General features: G+C 36.2%; 1 pseudogene; it reads right to left on the bottom strand.

Moving 5' to 3' along the window:
• Window positions 1-2,675: 2,675 nt before the first annotated feature.
• LOC148588110 (F-box/kelch-repeat protein At3g06240-like) lies at window positions 2,676-3,522 on the bottom strand (annotated as a pseudogene).
• Window positions 3,523-5,769: the final 2,247 nt, after the last annotated feature.

The following is a 5,769-nucleotide window of genomic DNA, read 5'->3' as shown; positions in this document are numbered from 1 at the left end:
CATTGTTGGAATTTTTTTTTTTTTTTTTCTATAATTTTCAGAATTTTTTAGATCATTGCTTTCTTTCTCTAGTCATGTTGACTCTCTGCGTATGAAGGGCTCTTCGATCATCCTTTCGTTAACAACGACCTTCTCTAATTGTAGCACTACCAAGCTTGCATTGCATACGGTATTTTGAGGGAGTTTGGCATTTGGTGAAAAACTTCCTTTTAGCAAGCTCGGTTAGGATGACAATTTGAGTTCGCATGTCGGGTTTGGTTGTGTCGAGACATGTGTACGTATAAGATTATTTTGGTCGACTCTAACCTGTTAATTTTGTATTGAATTTCTATCGGGGTTCTCGAGTAATGTTAAAAATTGGCGGGGGTGTCAACCCAGTCTCGGCTCCCTGTTTTTGGCCAAAACCAGGGTACCCCGGTTCTTGGTTTTGGGCAACTGGGAACCGAGAACCGAGTCCCAGTTACCGGCCGGTTCAAGTTTGTACTCAGTCTGGTAACCGGTTTTTTAAGATTTTTTTTTTTTTTAACCCGTTTAATATATATATACACCCGGTTCCGCTTTCCCGGTTATAACCGGGTGCCAAAAACAGGGACCAGAACTGGGGTCCCCAGTTTTTGGTTTTTTGCAACCAGAATTGGAACTTGCTCTCCGGTTTCCCGGTAATTTTTTACACCCCTAAAAATTGGTTGTCATTATGTTGTGTGTTGGGTTTGAGTCGTGTTGAAGAAATGTATATAAGACTATAAAGCATCTCCAGCAGAGTAGCTAAATGGCTCATAATAGGTATATTTAGCTATTATGAGCATTTTTTTATTTTCAACAGATTAGCTCTGGAATAGGTAAACTACATATTTAGCTACAGTGAATAGCTACTTATTACTATTCACTGTAGCACAATGTTCAAATTTTTTAATATTTTTTCTCTCTTCTCTCTCCCTCAACTTTTCTCTCTCTTCTCTCTCCTCTCCCTCCCTCAATGGCCTCGTTCAGCACAACCTTTCTTAGTCCTTTGGAGACTCACTTTCTCCAACAAGAAAGTTCATCTACACTCCGTTTTTGTTGAGACGCTGGCAATATTGGTTCCCATTGTTATCGCGATTCATTCTCATTCCTCAACATTAATTATTGAAATTGTTATTGTTTTGATGCCGTTCTTTCTGCCCCCAGTGGATTTCAGACCAAGAGAGCATGATCCAAGAGGGCATGGATTTCTCGACTGCTTTGACCTAAAAGGGCATGGCTGGTAATAAAAATCATACCGAGGAGAAGGGGAAGGGGTTCATATAATATATGAGAATTGGGAAATGCTTCAGATCGATGATGAACGAAGACTAGAAAAAGAAAATAATAAAGAAAGATTAAAAAATAATATTTTTTAAAAAAATAGAGAATAAAATAAAGAATCTGTTGGAGTTGGCATTAAAATATGAGTAACTAAGATAAAGAATTGTGCTTTTTGACTATGTAAAATACATTTTACTGCTGAAGATGCTCATTAGAAACACACAATGATAGGGATAAGATTAGAGTTAGATAGCTTTAATAGTTGAGTTGGAATAGAATTCCAACTTATTAATATCAGATTATTTAATAATAATATTAAGTTATTAGGATTAGAGTTATTTGAATTTGAATATTAGAACTTTAGGCGTTCATGAGAACTAATTAGACGTATGTCTTTGTGATTTGTCTCCGCCCTAATTAGAGTTCAGTATCAATACCACTTCCATTCTCATCTCCACATTCATCCACTATTCATTATTTTTCATCAGAAATTACCTATCACACAATAGCATAAACTATTGATAAAATAAACTAAACACGATTTGTGGGGTAACTTAGATTCTTTCTTCTAACAAAATATCTTAAAGTTCTAACAACAAAAATATTGGGAGCAAGCCAAAACAATCCTGCAAGTATTTGCAACATATACTAAAGAGTAAATTCTCTTTTCTTCTTTTTTTTTTTTTTTTTTTGTTTTGTTTGTCCTTTCCTTTAATGTTTTCAGGATCTCATTCAATTTGAGGACAAGATTTGATATGAAGTATCCATTTAACTATCACCATGCTGGCATGGCTTGATTTTCGCATATGGAAAATAATTGTAACCAAAAGATATATGATAGAGTAATGCTAAAAAGAATACTTGTATTCTCCCAAGTATTCAATAACCATTAGATCAAAATTCAATAATAATTTATCATAAATTCAATAGTAATTTTACAAGTTAGATCAATTTGGAAGAGAAACGAGAAAAACAGGAGAATGACATTTAACATTACTCTAAAAAGCTCATACTTCTCTCATATGCATAAAGGGAAAGAAATACACAATCAAAAGATGATAGAAGGACACATGTGCACTAAACTCAATGGTCACACTCCCCATCAAGGAGAAGGAGGCTTCCCACAAGAAGAGTGAATTTCCCAAAGCAATTGAGCCTCTTCTTAATGTAAGCTTCTTTTATGTCACACGAAAAGAGTTTTTCAAAGCAATTCTTCATCAAAACCTATTTGCCGTCATTTGAGAACACTAAAGGCTTGCAGTACAAATGAGTCTCTTAATTGGAACCTACCCAAACGTCCTTAAATTTATCAAAATCAAACTCGCATACACGCACATAGCGATCCTCTTAAGACTTCCAAACAAATATTGAGTGGTAATGTGTCACATGAGTTAGACGGAAGCGCATGCACTCGATCGGAGTTTCTCGGTGTTGAGATCGAATGCGACAAAGATACCTGTTAACTCCGTCGTCCGACCAACCACCCAATGCAAAGCACCGTTCCAGGAAGTTGCACCCGAACAAATAACCGAATACATTTGCTTGTAAGGCCATTGGTCTACCCTTCTCCAAGAATGTGCTCTAAGACTATATACATATACATGATCAACTGCCACAACCTTTGAAAGCAACTTCAGAATGCTTAAGACCTTGTAATCGTCGTTCACTTGGTCGTATCCAAATGCTAATTCTAATTCAAAATAATTCGGCTTAGTGGGTAATTTCTTGTATTTTCGGATTAATGGGTTCCAAATCACAGTCTCGCTGGGATTGCTGAGATTGCCGTTATTTCGGTTGATTGATTTGTTCCAATAATGGGGAAAGCTGCATGTGGAGGCAAACCAAGCCATTGCAACAGCCTACAATTTTAATGGCGGGTGGTGCTATTTTGGTTGAAATAGAGAATGACCGTAGCATCTCCATGGGCTCGCTGAACCAATCATCGTCGGAAAAGTTTAGCAAGTAGTAATTCTGCAAGAAGTAATTCTTTGGCTTACCGGCGTGCTAGAAGCAATTCCGCAAGAAGCCATTCGTCTCTGCAATGAGAGTGCGTTCTCCGTTGGCCTCGATGGAATGGTTGAGATGCATCTTGATGAAATCAGGGTCGTTGATTAACGCAAACCATGACTTTGATAAGCACTGGAAATGCACCAGAGGCTTGACGAAGAGTAGAGAAAGTATTGTGGTTATCAGTTCTTGCGGAAATACTGTTTTCAATTTCATCTCTTTGGGATTCATCTTTTTGTGGGTTTTGAAAGCTATGGCGACCGAAGAGGTTAAGTGGCTAAAATAATATATATATATATATATATAAGCCATTATCATATAGTATAGTCGAACGTTCGTAGCTAGAGTTAAGGTCGAACATTAGAGGATCCAACATCGAACCTTCGATAACTAAGGCAAAAGTTAAAAAGTCTTATTTCCAATGAACTATGTTAGTTTTTGTGTTGGCTTAATTCAGTTCTAAAATACAGATGTTATTGTTCATGAGCTCAAACACTAATATAGAATGCTCATAATCAAATCTCCACCGTTCATAATATAGATTCATGTGTCATGAATATCCCTGCAAAATTTCAGCTCAATCGGACCACAAATGCCCATCGATCGGAGATGTTGATCAAGACTGGACAGAATTTCCAAAATGCTGTTTTTTCCCACTGCAGGCACGGTCTGGATAGGCCTTCCCCGGGTCCGGACCGCATTTCCAGAAACTCCATTTCTACTCCGTAAAGCCCTGTCCGGACAGCCCATTAACCTGTCCAGACACCCCGTAAGTTTTAGGCCCAAAAACTTGATTTTAAGTGGGTTAGGTCTAGGGTTTTGTCGAGGGTATATATACATCATTATAGAAGAGAGAGGTACAAATTTTCGCCCCCAGATAGTTCGTCGGAGGCTGTGCTAAGAGAGATCATATGTGGTGAGCGTTAATTGAATCTCTTAAAGTTTTAGTTATTCATATGATAAATCTACAGTTGAGAAGTTTATCGGAAGGGTCTGATAAAGGAGAATCACGTTGAAAAAGATTGTGAGCAAGGAGACGAGTTGTAGGCTTATCGATCTTACAGAGTCAAGGTCTTGCAAAGGGTTGTAAGTGTTCCTAGTGTCTGTAATCTTTAAATAATCTTTTGATAGTGATTTCCTGTGTTTGGCTGCCCCGGAGAGGTTTTACTTTTAGATCGGTTTCTAAAAAGTTTCATTTTCGTCACAAAAATCCTTGTGTGTGATTGTTCATATTTTGGTGATTGTTTGCTTTGATAAATATCTGTTAATTCCGCATAAAATTGTGATATGGAGTCGGCATAACGTTTTTCAAACTCTAATAAACTTAACAAACCCACCTCCCAAAGCTAATCACAACCTTGATAGACACTCTGCTTACTACACTTCTATTGCCTATGACTAGGTTTAATATGATTTCAACACGATTTTTTTTTTTAACAAAAAATAAAAAAATAAAACAAAACAAAACACTGAGTATTAGTAAGAATCACTAATGATTTAGATAATGATGTGGATCTTAGCTTTTAAAGGAAGATGATCTTGGTTTCTACACACTCAAAACATTTGGCTTTTACAAGTTTAACTTTAAACCAATTTTTATTGGGACTACACTATATTTTTGTCAAATTCAATGGAACAATCAATGTTGTGGTTTTAGTTCGGGAATAGTGCACATGATGCTTGGAATATTAGACGTAATCGTATATGTAAATGAGTAAAGTTATAAATCACATCGGATGATTTTAAGACATTTACATGTATATGCCATTGGCTCTAATATTTCAAAAGCATTCTGTGCACGAGTCCCTGTTAAAATTGTAGAGTCTAAAACCACGAGATTGATCTTTCTACGGAAATCTACAGAATTATAGTGTAGTCCCCATAAATTTTGATCTAAAGTTGAACTTGTAAAAGCCAGATGTTAAGTACTGAGTGGACATCAAGATCGTCATCCTTCAATTTACGGTGAAGGCTAAGATCGTTGACTTGTTGGAAAACAAGAAAATTACAGGCTGAATTCTTGACAAAGCTTTAACACAAAAACAAATCAACCCAAAAATTCCCAAGAAAATCATGATGTTTCCCTGAAGATATTCTTCCTAACAGAACTGAAAATTCTCTTAGAAAGCAAACAGAGAGAGCCAGCAAAAGTAACAAAAATACCACAATGTGTTATGTTCTTTCTATGTGCCCACAAAAATATCAAAACCCAATGCATACAAAAATCTCTCCCAAAACTTTACAACCAAAATAAATAAAAATAAAAATAAAAACTTTAGCCCATATATTCCTTCTATTCATTCTATCAATATCCCAAATGAAAATCAAATTAAGGCCAACAAATAAACCCCCAAATTCATCCAATCTCTAATTCGAAACACCCACGACAATTGCTATCAATTAACAAACATCAAAATGCCCAAAACATTTGTCAACCAAAAAGATGATAGAAGAACACATGTGCATATATTGATCAAC

This window comes from Corylus avellana, chromosome 1 (assembly GCF_965113065.1).
Source record: "Corylus avellana chromosome 1, dhCorAvel1.hap1.2, whole genome shotgun sequence".
NCBI classification, from domain to species: Eukaryota; Viridiplantae; Streptophyta; class Magnoliopsida; order Fagales; family Betulaceae; genus Corylus; species Corylus avellana.
This window is presented reverse-complemented; position numbering and strand designations above follow the sequence as displayed.